Source organism: Callorhinus ursinus, unplaced genomic scaffold (genome assembly GCF_003265705.2).
Source record: "Callorhinus ursinus isolate GAN/ISIS: 27379988/994484 unplaced genomic scaffold, GSC_fseal_2.0 scaffold13, whole genome shotgun sequence".
Taxonomy (NCBI): Eukaryota; Metazoa; Chordata; class Mammalia; order Carnivora; family Otariidae; genus Callorhinus; species Callorhinus ursinus.
Genome location: NW_027397075.1, coordinates 13052387 through 13067612, shown reverse-complemented (window position 1 = coordinate 13067612; position 15226 = coordinate 13052387). Strand labels below are relative to the sequence as shown.

The 15226-nt window shown below is 43.9% G+C and overlaps 1 protein-coding gene across 1 annotated transcript in view; it reads left to right on the top strand.

The window, feature by feature from the left end:
• The window catches only part of DNASE1 (deoxyribonuclease 1), a 49826-nt gene that overhangs the window by 14334 nt on the left and 20266 nt on the right, over positions 1-15226 (top strand). The window contains exon 2 of the mRNA XM_073899600.1: positions 12521-13026. The gene's annotated coding sequence lies outside the window, so the exon portion shown is untranslated. The remainder of the gene's footprint in view (positions 1-12520; positions 13027-15226) is intronic.

The window sequence follows — 15226 nt, the reverse complement described above, 5'->3', positions numbered from 1 at the left end:
CTCGGTTGTTTGGGCTGCTGCCTTCGGCTCAGGTCATGATCCTGGAGTTCTGGGATCGAGTCCCGCATCGGGCTCCCTGCTCAGCAGGGAGCCTGCTTCTCCCTCTGACCCTCTTCTCTCTCATGCTCTCTCTCATTCTCTCTCTCAAATAAATAAATAAAATCTTTAAAAAAAAAATAAAAGTCAATAGTTTGTTAGGGTTCACTCTTGCTGTTTTACATTCTGTGGGTTTTGACAAATGTATAATGATAAGTATCCATCATTATAGTATCGTATAGAGTACTTAAGAATGCCCTAAAAAAATAGGGCCCTAAAAATCTCCTGTGCTCCACCTGTGCATCCATCCCTCCTTCCTTGAGCCACTGGCAACCACGGATCTTTTTATTGCCTCTATGGTTTTGCCTTTTCCCACATACATAGTTTGGATCATGTAGCATGTAGCCTTTTTTTTTTTTTTTTTTAAGATTTTATTTATTTGACGGAGAGAGACATAGCAAGAGAGGGAACACAAGCATGGGGAGTAGGAGAGAGAGAAGCAGGCTTCCCGTGGAGCAAGGAGCCTGATGTGGGGCTCGATCCCAGGACCCTGGGATCATGACCTGAGCTGAAGGCAGATGCTTAACGACTGAGCCACCCAGGTGCCCCACATGTAGCCTTTTCTGATTGGCTTCTTTCACTTAGTAATATGCATTTAAGGTTCCTGAATTCATCTTTTTGTCCCTCCAACTTTGTGGGCAACGGTTTGGCCTGTGTCGTCCCCTCTCATGGATCCAAGAAGAACTGATTTTTAGTCAGCTGTGTTTTACTACTTGTTAGGATGGGGTGGCAGTTTCCAAGCTCCTTGCTTGTGGAACTGGAAGCCAGAGATCCCATTGCCTAGTATACATTGGTTCCCCCTTATCTGTGGGGGATACATTTCAAGACCCAGAGCGGGTGTCTGAAATCACAGATAGTACCGAACCCTGTATATGCTGTTTTTTCCTATACAGACATACTTACAACAGTGTAGAAGACAATTTAACCTTATAGGCAGGTGTTTGTTTCTGGGTTCTCTATTCCGTTGTTCCATATGTCTGTCTGTAGGCTTGTATTACACGGTTTTGATTACTGTAGCTTTGTACTAAGTTTCAGAATTGGGAAGTGTGAGACCTTTATCCTTCTTTTTCAAGATTGTTGTTGGCTATTTAGGGGTCCCTTGAGATTCCATACAAATTTTAAGATAGGTTTTTCTATTTCTATAAAAAGGATTATTGAGATTTTGGTGGGGATTGCATGAATCTGTAGGTCACTTGGGATAGTAGTAACATCTTAATATTAAGTCTTCCAGTCCATGAAGACACAATGTTTTTGCATTTATATATGCCTTCTTGAATTCCTTTTTGCAGTGATTTGTACTTTTCAGTGTATATCTTTTGCCTCCTTAATTGTTTATTTCTAAGCAGTTTACTCTCTTTGATGCTATTGTGAATGGAATATTTAAGACTGCTGTTTTAAAGTCTTTGTCTAGGGGTGCCTGGGTTACTCAGGCGGCTGAGCATCTGCCTTCGGCTCAGGTCATGATCCCGGGGTCCTGGGATCGAGCCCTGCATCGGGCTCCCTGCTCTGTGGGGAGCCTGCTTCTCCCTCTCCCTCTGCTGTTCCCCTGTTTGTGCTCTCTCACTCTCTTTGTCAAATAAATAGAAAGTAAAGTGTTTGTCTAGTAAGTCTGACGTTTGTGCTTCCTCGGGAATGGTTTTTGCCAATTTATTTTTCGAATAGGCCATATTTTCTTCTTTGTATGCCTTTTTTTTGTTGAAAGTTATGTATTTGAGGAAACAGCCACCTCTACCTGTGCTTGCAGACTGGTTCTGTGCCTGGGCAGTGCCTTCACTGATTTGGATCGACTTGATCTGAGCTTAGGGATCAGCCCAAGGTGATAGTTTAAGGTCTTTTCTGAGGCTGTGTTTTGCCTTAGTTTGTGTGTCACTTTTTCAGTTCCTCCATATACACAGCTGTTTTGTTTTGTTTTTTTTAAGATTTTACTTATTTATTTAAAGAGAGAGCATGAGTGGAGGGAGGAGTGCAGGGAGAGGGAGAGAGAATCCCAAGCAGACTCCCTGACACAGGGCTCAATCTCACAACCCCAAGATCGTGACCTGAGCCGAAATCAGAAGTGAGACACTCAGCTGACTGAGCCACCCAGGCACGCCCCACAGCTGTTTTTTGAATGTCTTACCTTCCCAAAGAGTCTTGTCTCTAGCTTCTCTTTGTGGCTTAGATTGTGTATATGTCTTCGCTTACAGAGTGAGTAATGTTGAGGAAGTTCCTCACTGTTTCTAGTTTGCTGAGTTTTTTTTGTTTTGTTTTGTTTTTTTGACAGAGAGAGATACAGTGAGAGAGGAACATGAGGAGGAGTGGGAGAGGGAGGAAGAACGGAGCGGGAAGCCGGATGCGGGGCTCAATCCCAGGACCCTGGGATCATGACTGAGCCGAAGGCAGACGCTTAACGACTGAGCCACTCAGGCGCCCCTTGCTGAGTTTTTTTTCCCCCTTAATTGAATGGGTGTTGAATTTTGTGAAATGTTTTCTTTTGCATCTGTTAATATGATCCCACTTTTTTCCTTTGGCCTCTTGATGTGATGATTTATCTTAATTGATTATTGAATGTTGAACGAGCCTTTAATACCTGGAATAAATTCCACTGGGTCATGATATATAATTCCTTTTATACATTATTTGGATCTGAATTGTTTATGTATTTTGAAGGATTTTTTTATTATTTATGTTCACGAGAGAGATCAGTCTTTGGTTTTCCTTTCTTATAAAGACTGTCTGGTTTTGGCATTAAGGTAATGCTGACGTCACAGAATGACTTAGGAAGTGTACCCTCTACTCCTATCTTCTGAAAGAGACTATAGAGAATTGGTATAATTTCTTGGTAGAATTCATCAGTGAATCCAAATGGGCCTGATAATTTCTGTTAGAAAGTTATGGTTGATTGAATTTTTTTATTAAATAGAGGACTAGTCAGGTTCTCTGTTTCTGTGTGAATTTTGGCAGATTGTGCTTTCAAGGAATTGGTCCATTTCCTCTGAGTTATCAAATTTGTAGGCATAGAGTTGTGCATAATATTCTTTCATTATCCTTTTAATGTTCATGAGATCTCTAGCCATGTCCTCTCTTTAATTTTGCATATTAGTAATATGTGTCGTCTGGTTTTCTTAGCCTGGCTAGAGTTTTACAATTCTATTCATCTTTTCATAGAAACAGCTTTTGGTTTCTTGAATTTCTTTCTTGATTTCCTATTTTCAGTTTTATTGGTTTCTGCTCTAATTTTTATTATTTTTCTTCTTACTTTAGAATTAATCTGCTCTTCTTTCTTTTCCTAGAGTGGAACCTTAGGTTACTGATTTTAGATCTTTTTTTCAAATACACGCATTCAATACTATAAATTTCCTTCTAGGCACTGCTTTCAGTGCATCTCACAAATTTTGGTAAATTCTATTTTTCATTTTCATTTAATTCAAAATATTTCTTAATTTCTCTTGAAATTTCTTCTTTGACCTATGTATTATTTGGAAGTGTTATTTAATATCCAAGTATTTGGGGATTTTCCAGCTATTTTTCTGTTGCCGATATCTAGTTTAATTCTGTTGTGGACTGAGAGTAGACATTGGATGATTTTTATTCTTTTAAATTTCTTAAAATGTGTTTTATGGCCCATATGTGGTCTTTGTTGGGGAATGTTCTATGTAAGCTTGAGAAGAAAGCATGTTCTGCTGTTGCTTGATAAAGTAGTCTCTATATGTCTGTTATGTGCAGTTGAATGATGGTGTTGTTGAGGTCAGCTATGTTCTCACTGATTTTCTGCCTGTTGGATCTGTCCATTTCTGATAGAGGGGTAGTGAAGTCTGCAACTGTAGTGGTTTCATCTGTCTGTTCTTGAAGTTCTATGTTTTTCCCACATGTATTTTGAAGCTCTGTTTTTAGATGCATACACATGAAGGATTATTATGTCTTCTTGAAGAACTGATCCCTTTATTGTTATTTAATGCTTCTCTTTATGTCTGATAATTTTCATTGCTCTGAAGTTTTTTCTGTCTGAAATTAATATACTTACTCCAGCTTTATTTTGATTAGTTTTAACATGGTATGTATTTGTCCATCCTTTTACTTTTAGTCTGTATCTCTATATTTATTTTTTTATTTTTTTAAATTTTCTTTTATTAAAGATTTTTGTTTTTATTTTTGGACAGAGAGAAGAGACAGCAAGAGAGGGAACACAAGCAGGGAGAGTGGGAGAGGGAGAAGCAGGCTTCCTGCTGAGCAGGGAGTCTGATATGAGGCTTGATCCAAGGACCCTGGGATCATGACCTGAGCCAAAGGCAAATGCTTAATGACTGAGCCACCCAGGCACCCCTGTATCTCTATATTTAAAGTGGGTTTTGGGGTGCCTGGGTAGCTCAGTTCATTAAGTATCTAAAACTTGATTTAGGTTCAGGTCATGATCTTTTTTTTTTTCTTTTTAAAGATTTTATTTATTTATTTGACAGAGAAAGACACAGCGAGAGAGGGAACACAGGCAGGGGGAGTGAGAGAGGGAGAAGCAGACTTCCCGTGGAGCAAGGAGCCCGATGCGGGGCTCGATCCCAGGACCCTGGGATCATGACCTGAGCTGAAGGCAGACGCTTAACGACTGAGCCACCCAGGCGCCCCGCAGGTCATGATCTTGGTTGTGAGATCTGGCCCTGTGTCAGCTTCTGTGCTGAGCATGGAGCTTGCTTGGTATTCTCTCTCCCCACTTCCTTCAGTCGCTCCCCACCCCCTGCTCACGCGTGCACTCTCTCAAAAAAAAAAAAAAAATTAAAAAGTGGGTTTCTTGAAGACATCATATAGTTAGTTGGGTAGTATTTTTTGATCCATTCTAACAATCTTGTCTTTTTTTAAAAGTTATTTATTTTAGCAATCTCTCCGTCCATTGTAGGGCTCAACTCATGACACCAAGATCAAGAGTTGTGTGCTCTTCCAACTGAACCAGCCAGGTGCTCTTGACAGTCTCTGTCTTTGAAATGGTGTATTTAGACTATTGACTTTTTAATTAATTTTTATTTATATTTTAGGTAGTTAACATACAGTGCAATATTGGTTTCTGGAGTAGAATTCAGTGACTCCTCCTCATTTACATACAACATCCAGTGCTTTTCATAACAAGTGCCCTCCTTAATAGCCATCACGCTTCTAGCCCATCTCCCACCCATTTCCCTCCGTAAACCCTCAGTCTGTCATTAAGAATCTCTTATGGCTGTGCGCCTGGGTGGCTCAGATGGTTAAGCGTCTGGCTTCAGCTCAGGTCATGATCCCAGGGTCCTGGGATCGAGCCCCACATCGGGTCCCTGCTCTGCAGGAAGCCTGCTTCTCCCTCTCCAGCTCCCCCTGCTTGTGTTCTCTCTCTGGCTGTCTCTCTCTCTGTCAAATAAAATCTTTAAAAAAAAAATGTCTCTTATGGCTTGTTTCCCTCTCTCCTTTTTTTCTTTTTCCCCTTCCCATATGTTCATCTGTTTTCTTTCTTAAATTCACATATGCGTGAAATCATGTGGTATTTGTGTTTCTGTGACTTATTTCACTTAGTGTAATACACTCACACTCTAGCTCCATCCATGTCATTATAAGTGGCAAGATTTCATTTTTGATGGCTGAGTAATATTCCATTGCCTATATATACCACATCTTTATTGTTCATCAGTTGGTGGACATTTGGGCTCTCTCCACAGTTTGGCTATTGTTGATAATCTGCTATAAACATTAGGATGTATGTATCCCTTCAAATCTGTATTTTTGTATCCTTTGGGTACATACCCCATAGTGCAATTGCTGGATCAAGGGTAGTTCTACTTTTAGCTTTTTGAGAACCTCCATACTGTTCTCCAGCGTGGCTGCACCAGTTCGCATTCCCATTAACAGTGCAGTGAAAGGGTTCCCCTTTCTCCACAATCCTCGCCAACACCTGTTGTTTCCTATGTTGTTAATTTTAGCCATTCTCACAGGTGTGAGGTGGTATCTCGTGGTTTTGATTTATATTTCTGTTGAGCATTTTTTCAAGTGTCTGTTAGCCATCTGGCTGTCTTCTTTGGAAAAGTGTCTGTTCATGTCTTCTGCCTATTTCTCAACTGGGTTATTGGTTTTTTGGGTGTTGAGTTTGCTAAGTTCTTTGTAGATTTTGGATACTAACCCTTTATCAGATATGTCATTTACAAGTATCTTCTCCCATTCCATGGGCTGCCTTTTAGTTTTGTTGATTGTTTCCTTTGCTGTGCAGAAGCTTTTTATCTTGCTGAAGTCCCAGTAGTTCATTTTTGCTTTTGTTTTCCTTGCCTGTGGTGATGTCTAGTAAGAAGTTGCTACGACCAAAGTTAAAGAGGTTTCTGTCTGTGTGTGTGTGTTTTTTTAAAATATTTTATCTATTTGAGAGAGAGAATGAGATAGCATGAGAGGGGGGAGGTTCAGGGGAGAAGCAGACTCCCCGCCGAGCAGGGAGCCCGATGCGGGACTCGATCCTGGGACTCCAGGATCATGACCTGAGCTGAAGGCAGTCGCTCAACCAACTGAGCCACCCAGACGCCCTGTCTGTGTTTTCCTCTAGGATTTTGATGGTTTCCTGTCTCACATTAAGGTCTTTCATCCATTTTAAATTTATTTTTATGTATGGTGTAAGAAAGTGGTCCAGTTTCATTCTTTTGCTTGTGGCTGTCCAGTTTTGCCAGCACCATTTGTTGAAGACTGTTTTTTTTCCATTGGATATTCTTTCCTGCTTTGTTGAAGATTAGTTGTCCATATAGTTGGGGGGTCCATTTCTGGGTTCTCTATTCCATTGATCTAGGTGTCTGTTTTTGTGCCAGTACCATACTGTCTGGATGACTACAGCTTTGTAAAATAGCTTGAAATCCGGAATCATGATGCCTTCAGTTTTTTGTTTTTCAGAATTGCTTTGGCTATTTAGGGTCTTTTGTGGTTCCATAGAAATTTTAGGATTGTTCTAGCTCTGTGAAAAATGCTGGTTGTATTTTGATGGGGATTGCATTAAATGTGTAGATTGCTTTGGGTAATAAAGACATTTTAACAGTGTTTGTTCTTCCAATCCATGAGTATGGAATGTTTTTCCATTTCTTTGTGTCTTCTTTGATTCTTTCATAACTGTTTTATAGTTTTCAGAGTACAGATCTTTTATTTCTTTAGTTAGATTTATTCCTAGGTATCTTATTTTTGGTGCAATTGCAAATGGGATTGATTCCTTGATTTCTTTTTCCTCTGCTTTGTTATTGATGTGTAGAAATGTACATTGATTTTATATCCTGAGATTTTGCTGAATTTATATATGAGTTCTAGCAATTTTCTGGTGGAGTCTTTAAGATTTTCTACAGAGTATCATGTCATCGGCAAATAGTGAAAGTTTGACTTCTTCCTTGCCAATTTGGATGCCTTTTATTTCTTTTTGTTGTCTGATTGCTGAGGCTAAGACTTCCAGTACTATGTTAAATAGTAGTGATGAGAGTGGATATCCTTGTCCTGTTCCTGACTGTAGGGGAAAGGCTCTCAGTTTTTCCCCATTGAGGATGATATTAGCTGTGGTCTTTTGCATATGGCCTTTAAAATGTTGAGGTATGTTCCATCTACCCCTGCTTTGTTGAGGGTTTTTATCAGGAAAGGATGCTGTATTTTTCAAATGCTTTTTATGCCTCTATTGACAGGATCATATGGTTCTTATGCTTTCTTTTATTAATATGGTATATCACATTGATTTGTGAATATTGAACCACCCCTGCAGCCCGGGAGTAAATCCCACTTGATTGTGGTGGATAATTCTTTGAATGTACTGTTGAACTCAATTTGCTAGTATTTTATTGAGAATTTTTATGTCCATGTTCTTCTGGGTTATTGGCCTATAATTCTCCTTTTTAGTGGGGTTTTTGGTTTTGGAATCAAGGTAATACCGGCTTTGTAGAATGAGTTTGGAAGTTTTCCATTTCTATTTTTTGGAACACTTTGAGAAGAATGGGTATTAACTCTTGTTTAAATGTCTAGTAGAGGGGTGCCTGGATGGCTCAGTTGGTTGCGTCTGCCTTTGGCCAGGGTCATAGTCCCAAAGTCCTGGGATTGAGTACCCCAGCGGGCTCCCTGCTCAGTGGGGAGACTGCTTCTTCCTCTCCCTCTGCCCCCCCCACCACCTCATGCTCGCTTGCTCTCTCTCATAAATGAATGAATGAATGAATAAGATCTTTTTAAAAAATGTCTGGTAGGGTTCCCCAGGGAAGCCATCTGGCCCAGGACTTCAATTTATTGGGAGATTTTTGATTACTACTTCAATTTCTTTGCTGGTTACGTGTCTGTCATGGTCCCAGCGTCCTGGGATCAAGCCCAGCATCGGGCTCCCTGCTCCTCAAGGAGGCCTGCCTCTCCCTCTCCCACTCCCCCGCTTGTGTTCCCTCTCTGGCTGTGTCTCTCTGTCAAATAAATAAATAAAATCTTAAAAAAAAATTTTTTTTGAACTTGTCCACTTTTAACCTCTAGAGATTCTTCCGTTATACTTTGCTTTTTCCTGCCCTGGTTTCTGCCCCAGGCATCTGCTCCAGTAAGCTGTGATTTTCTGTATTTGCCTGTTCCTCTGATTGTTTGGGCAATGTTTTATCCTTTGACTTCAGTTCTCTGATGGATCTAAGAAGAACTGTTTTTCAATTTGTTTAGCTTTTTTATTGTAAGGACAGTAGTAACCGCTTCCAAACTCCTTACATGCCAGACTGGAAAATGAAAGTTTGTTGCTTTCATTTTTGAAAGATATTTTTGGTAGAGTAAAAGAATTCCTGGTGATACCTTTTTTCCCTTTCTTTCTATGTTTTAAAGATGTCATTCCATTGCCCTCCAGCTTATAGCAGAAGTCACTTAGGATTCTTACCTTTATTTATCTATACATAATGTGCTTTTTTTTTTCATGTTTATAAACAGTTTATTCAGTTTGTTACAGTGGGCAAGATCCCTGCTGAATGCACAGATAGAAGCAAGGTATCCCTAGGTTAATGTAGGAGCCAGCGGCTTACATGGGACTGACTGGGCATCAGGCAAGGAGGGAGCACCAAGGTTTCAGAGTCAGACCAGGCCCAGAGCCCCTGAGCTGAGAGTGGGCTAATGGCCCGACACTGACCGCTGCTTCCTTCTTACAGCTGGGCACCCTGCAGGGTGTGTCTTCAACATTACGTCATTTCATTGATGTCAAGGGAACAGTTATTAAACTGAGCCCATGTCTGGTGCACCTGAACTGTTGTTGCTATGTAAGTCACATGCTAGCATACAAACCAGAATTTTAGAATCCTCCAGTAACGGTGTGCCAGAGTGGTAATAACTCTGTATTTCTCCCTTAGGGCCCCCTTGCCTGTTTTCATTCTTACTTGAATTCCCATCTGTAAGCCACATAGCGCATTGATGAAAGTCTCACACACACAGCAAGTCTCTCAGATGATAAAGCTATTTCCAAAGCAGCATCTCGTGTAGACAGTCTGTGACATTGAAGAAAGTGTCTCTGGTTAGTTGTCTTCTGTGAAAAGAGTCATCCACCCCTGACCAATGCCTAATTGAAAGCATAACTTAGAAGATAGATTTAGGAAGTAGAATATGGATAAAAATAGGAAACAAACATTTCTACTGTCTTAGGTCTCTGTGCCTTTCACAGAACTTCCAACAGCGCTGTGTTGGGACAGAGCATCTGGAGGTTCACAACCTCTGTGGTCTCTAGGAGACTCTGTAAGGAGGGCCCGGGGAAGAATTTGCCATTTTCAGTGGAAAACTGAATGGTGGTTACTAATTATGGTGACTTTGTACTTTGGATCTGAATTTGCTGCACCCTTTTTTTATAGTAAGATACCAACCGGTCAAGAAATAAGGGTGTTTTAATTAATCCATTAAACAGATGTGAAAAGGAGCATTTGAAGAGGTTCAGTCTCTTTGAAAAATTGATCAATCTCTTGAATTCAATATAGTATATTTATAAATAAACATATGGCATGAAAAAAATAGGAAATTAACTCTAAAAAGCTATCATCTATGGGGACTGGGCCAATTAATGACCAGTTCACAGATGGTCTCACTTGAGGGCTACAAAATTGTTCACATAATTATTAGAAACCTACTGGAGTCCACAGCTGACAGTCTGCAAACTGCTGGATAGAACTCAAGTCTCTAGGTATGAGATGGTCAGAGTCTAGTTTAAACCTCTAACCCCTGGGAGAAATGCTGAATCAAGAGGGGAGCTGTACCACCTACAGCACTCCAAAGGCAAGAAAGACCTTATGTACTAGATTCTGTGTCTGCTGAAGTCTCCGGTGACATTTTGGCAGCAGCCAGTGGCAGTCCTCAGAGCTGCGCAGCAGTACCCAAGGCTGGGACTGTACATAACGTGCTCTTTAAAAGCCTGGCTTCTTTAAAGAATTTTTTTCTTTGACGCTGGTGTTCAACAACTTGATTATGATGTACCTTGGTGGTGGTCTTTTGAGGTTTATTCTCCTTGGGTTTTATTGAGCTTCTTGAATCTGTGAGTTTATAGTCTTGATCATATTTGGGAAATTTTGCTTTATTTCTTCAGATACTGTTTCTGTCTCCTTTTTGCTCTTCTTTTTTCTGGGATTCCAGTTAATGCACATTGGCCTGCTTGGTAGTGTCTGGTGTTTCTTGTTTGTTTTATCTGTATGCTTTATTTATTTATTTGTGTGTGTATTACTTTGAGTCATTTCAGTTGCTATGTCTTTAAAGTCTTTGATCTTTTCTTTTACAGTGTTGATCTGATGTTAATCCCATACTAATGTTTTTTCATTTCAGTGACTATTCTTACCATCTCTAGGGTCTTTTTATGGCTTCCATTTTCCTCTCCATCATGCACATGTTTCCCTCTAAGGTCCTGAATATGTGAAGCATTTTTATAAAATAATATTCATCATCCTTGTCTGCCAGTTCCTATATCTCTGCCTTTGCTAGGTCAGTTTCTAATGGTCTTTCTGAAGGTTGGAGGTCGTATTTCGCTCTTTCACATGCCTGGTATAGCAGTTACCAGTTCACGCTTCATTGCTTGCTTGTGATGCTGGAATGTTTCTCCCTTGCCAGCTAGCCTGATGCCAGTCCTCGCCGTTGGGGGTGCTGGAGGAGAAGGGGCCTCTCTTCCTGGTTCTGTGTGTTCTGCTTTTTTCTGTTCTATGACACAGGCTGGCACATAGGACGCATGAGAGCTCACTCCACTAAGTTTCTGTGGCACCTTTTCAGGCAGTTTCCTGGCTGCAAATTCAGCAGCACCCCTGTGGTGCCCGCCCTGATACTCTCTGTATGTCTGGAAGGGGCAGGCACTGCCAGGCAAGTTCCATGGGACCCTGGCTGGCCTCCTGGCAGCTTTCCAGTGAATTCATCAGCACCTCTGCACACAGCTTCCCATCTCATTTTGTTGGCACCCACACTGGTTGTCGTCAGCCTCCAGCTTTGGCCTGGGACAGCCCAGTGAACTTTTCACCATCCAGTGGGCTGGTGACCACCCACCTCCCAGGTGTGAATCCTTTCCTTGGGTACCTCCCTTCACCGTAGGGTATTCTGTAGAGTTCTCTTTTGTTTCCTTTCAGTTAACCCCTTATAAATGGTTAATAATTATACTAAACTTCCCTTGTTAAAATACCATGTGGTTTCTCTCTCCTGGCTGGACTCCAGCTGATATACCTGGCCGTTTCCTTATTGAATACTGGACATTGTGAATTTATGTTGTTGGTTGCTGGGGTTTGTTGCATTCCTTCAAATAGAGTTAATCTTGGTCTGGCACACAGTTAAGTTCCTTGGCATCAGGTGATTCTTTGGAGGCTTGCTTCTGAGCAGTGTTAGGGTGGGCCTTTGGTCTGCAGCTAATTTAGCCCCATTGTGAGGGGCAATCCCCTTCTGAGGATTCTACCCGATACGCTATGAATTGGGAGGCTTTACCATGGTGGCTTATGGGAACATAAAATAGGGCCATCCCTGTGTGAGGTCTGGTTCCATCTGCTCTTTTCCAGGGATTCCTGCCCTGGGCTCCTCGCATAGTTTGTCTCACATGGGTACAGATTCCTCCTCAGCTGCATATCTTGGAGCTCTGCCTGCTCTGCAGCCCCTCCTCCCTAGCACTCTGCCCCCACGTCCTAGCTGCCTCCTTGCCCTCCTGTCTCTTCCCCTGAAGGAGACGGCCGGCTGTCTGAGTTTCCTTTCCCCGCCCTGTAGCCTGGAACCACCTTGGCCGTGGCTGGTGCAGTCACAGGGCTCCCACTGTTGGTTTCCCTTCTTGCTGCGATCACCTCTGGTGACAGGAGACGCATCACATCATCTCTTGCCCAGTTTTCCTGAGTTCACAGGGCCCTGTTACTCTGTCTTGAATGACTACATAACCAAATAGATGAAACAACCTGTCAGGAGCTTAATGAAATTCAGAATGGGGTAGGGGGGCTCTCTGGCTAAGCCAACTGACAGTGTTAACACTCCTTTTTCTTTTATTAAGCAGTCACACGAATGGGAACAGGAAGATGGTACAGATTGGAAGACAGTGACGTGGTGGAGGCCTGGGGTTCGCCCCACAGCAGGCTCACCTTTACCATATTGTGTGGCTGTGTCCTTGCTGGGCTGAGGTGCTTGCAAGGATCAACACCTCCTCACAGGACCTCACGTGAAGAAAGGAGCTGATCACCCATGAACTTGCACAGGCAGAGTCTCTGGCCTGCTTCCGTGGCCCACCATGACTCCAGTAGTCTTCAGACGACGGGGAACTGGACTGACAAGGCCACCTACCTCTGGGCAGCCTGACCTTGGCCTGGGCTCCTCCTTGGCTTCCTGGGGCCACCTCTGCTTCTGCCCGAGGCCCTGTCCACGGCCACAGCTGGGTCGAAATGGCCACTGGTGGCCAGTGCTGCCCTGCTACACTTCCACTTTGAGGCAGGGACCCTGATCCCTGGCTGGCAGCTGTCATGCAGGCAGCAAGAGGGGAGCCTGAAAAGCCAGCCTTGCAAGGTGAGTAGACGTGTTTTCTGAAGCGGTATAGAAGTGGGGTGGGAACCAGTGCTGCTCCCCAGAGCCTGCAGTTCGTGAGTAGGCAGAGGTCTCTGCGACTGCCTTTCCTGTTCTCCACCCAGAAGCACCTTCCTGTTCCCGCAGCCAGGACTCTACCAGCCTCACATTCTTCCCTGGGGGTGGTACCCAGACCTCTGGGGGGAGAGTGGTGGCAGGGTCCTTGAGTTTGCCCACATTCAGGGGTTCAGGACAGGCAGGCACTCTGGGAGCCCCGTGGCTCGGTGGGGGTCTGGGGCAGGACAAGTGCATCATCCTCCACTCGTGGCAGACCTGATGAGGCGTCTGTCCTGGAGGCCAGTTAAGGGGGAAGGCTGAGGCGCTGGGGTAGGATGGTTTAGTGGGAGCCTTTTCATGTGACTCAGCCCCATAGGCTCTCACTGCATGCATCCCTACCCCCCAGGGAAGAGTTATGGGAACATTCCAGCGTGAAGCTTCCTGGGGGGTGGGAAACACCAAGAGGAGTTTGGGAACTGTGGTCTCCTCCACACTAGCAGAGCCACATTGCCTTAATGTCCTACAGTCTAAGGTCCAGCGATGCTCAGAGAATGGGTGAACAGAGGCTGGGGACTAGTGGACACAGTAACCGGGGAGGTAGGGAAGACATGGGATCAACCCTCCCAGCTGGCCCATCCAGGAAGGATTGGGCAGAATTAGAAAAGACGCCGTCACTTAGTACTCAGACCTGAGGGTCAGTGGTGAGAGCTTCAGTGGCCACTATGTTGTGGGGCTGCACCATCTAATGCGTGTTGGCTCCTGGGACCACTGGTTCTTGTGAGGGTCCTTCTGGGCTCAGACTTGGGCAGTTCCCTCCTCTCCACAGAGATAGGCCCACACCAGCTACTCTCTGGGGTCTGCTGTCTGACAGTCCTCAGCCTCTGCCTGGGACTTCCATGACAGGATGAACTGGTCCTGTCTTTGCTTTCTGGCTGTGCTTTACCCAAGTACTACTCTGACAGCTCCTTAGCCTACAGGAGCCTTTCCCTCCCAGTAAGAGCTGTAACTTTGGTGCTCCCTTATCACCCTTGGTTCGATGTCTCCATCCCACAAGGATTTGGGATGTGGAGGCTGAGGAGCCTGGCCTGGTGGCAGAAGCCTATCCCTTCACTCATTCAGCAGTGAAGACTGGGTCAGGCCCCCTTTGTGTGAGATGCTCACACTTAGATGGGGACAGCCAAAGCAGCTGGAGAGGGTGGAGAGCATCTAGATAAAGCCATTGTTCTGTCAAAAAGGCCCCTCTCTGATGTGCATCCTTTTGTTCAGCAGCCACTTGGTGAGCACCCACTATGGGTCATGGCTTGTTTAGGTGCTGATACATAAGCCCTAGCTGTCACTGGACTGCATCCAATATGACAGAATGTACATTATTAGATGTGATTGTGGTAAGACAAAAATAAGGGACAAAACATGTTAAGTAGGATGCTGTGGTGAGGTGACATCTGGGAAGAGGCTTGAGTGAAAGGGGCAAGCAGTATGCCCATCTGGAGGCAGAATGCCAGGTAGAGGGACAGTGCTAAGGCCCTGAGGCAGGAGCCCATTTGGGAAACATGTTTGAAACTGTCAATGTATAACAAACTATAGTGTTTATAGATAAGCACCATGGCCAGTCCTAGGCAGGAAGCACAGCAGTTACTTGCACTAATTATAAAAAAACCAGCATTGCCCATCTGGCCAGGAGGGCAGGGTCCCCAGAGAGGAAGCAGGCCTGGAGCTGGCAGTCTGCAACCCCCAAGGCTCCTTCTCTAAGAGCGAGGTGGTAGACCTCAGCTGAGGGCACACGCTCCTGTTCTCTGAGAAGTTATAGAATGAGCTTCTAGAATGTAGAATTGCTGTGTCCTGCTGCCATCTTCACTGTAGGACTGGGCTGGTAAGGAGAGATACCAGAGGGTTCAGACAAGGACACAGAGGTCTTCAGCCCCAGAGACTCTTGGTCAGGCAGAGGGACATGGCCTGTGTTCCTTCTGGCTGTCACTCATCGGTTGGTATACCTCTGCACAGGCCACATATAGCTCAGAGATGTCCATGTAGCCTATGCTAGCCAGACCAGCTTGCGGAGTTAATCAACCCACATCCTTTCACCCACCGTGCCTGATGCTGAGTTAGTTTACCAGGTACCCTGACAAACAGGACTGGGCAGGGTGAC